Raw genomic sequence first — 688 nt, 5'->3', positions numbered from 1 at the left:
GGCCGGCCCTGTTCCCGTGGCTGGCTGAGCTGTGCTGGCCAGCAGCCCCCCATAGCCACGAGGTCCCAGAGAAGGCAAAGAGGGGTGAAGGACAGAGCGGGGACCCTGCCAGGCAATGTCTGTCCCATGCCAGTCAGAGCCCCATCCTCGCCCTGGCTGTGTCCCTGCTGAGCTCAGCAGCCTCTCTACAACAGGTGATGTCCCCATTGTCCCTGGCACAGGGCTGTCTGTGGCTGGTGCAAGGCTCAGATGAGACCTTGGGCTCGTCCCCAGTGGGACGGTGGCAGCTGGGTCCCCCACAGCCCTTGAGTCTGGGGGTGAGGGGCTGTGTGAGCCCCCATGTCTCTGTGCAATCCCCAGCCCTGTGGGGCTCTGTCCTGGCAGGGTGATGGGGGATCCCCGCAGCCCCCCAGCAGAGCTGGGCACCATTGCAGAGGTTGGTGAACGTGAGGGGGTCTCCTGTGTGGTCGTGGCACTTTCTGCAGTCACACTGCGGGGAGACAGGGTGGTCAGAGCCGTGTCCAGCTCCACGGGCCCTGGGGCAGGACCCGGCCCCGCGCTGCCTGCTGCTGCTGCCTGCCCAGCTGCGCCTGCAGAGACACGGGGCCCTGGGCCATGGGGGGCTGCTCCACCCCGCCCCACAGGCCCTGTCTCCTTCTCCCCTGCCTGGGGCCCTGCAGGGCTCCCC

This window comes from Chaetura pelagica, unplaced genomic scaffold (assembly GCF_000747805.2).
Source record: "Chaetura pelagica isolate M959 unplaced genomic scaffold, ChaPel_1.0 scaffold438, whole genome shotgun sequence".
Classification (NCBI taxonomy): Eukaryota; Metazoa; Chordata; class Aves; order Apodiformes; family Apodidae; genus Chaetura; species Chaetura pelagica.
The sequence above is the reverse complement of the archived record's forward strand: the minus strand, read 5'-3'. Positions refer to the sequence as shown.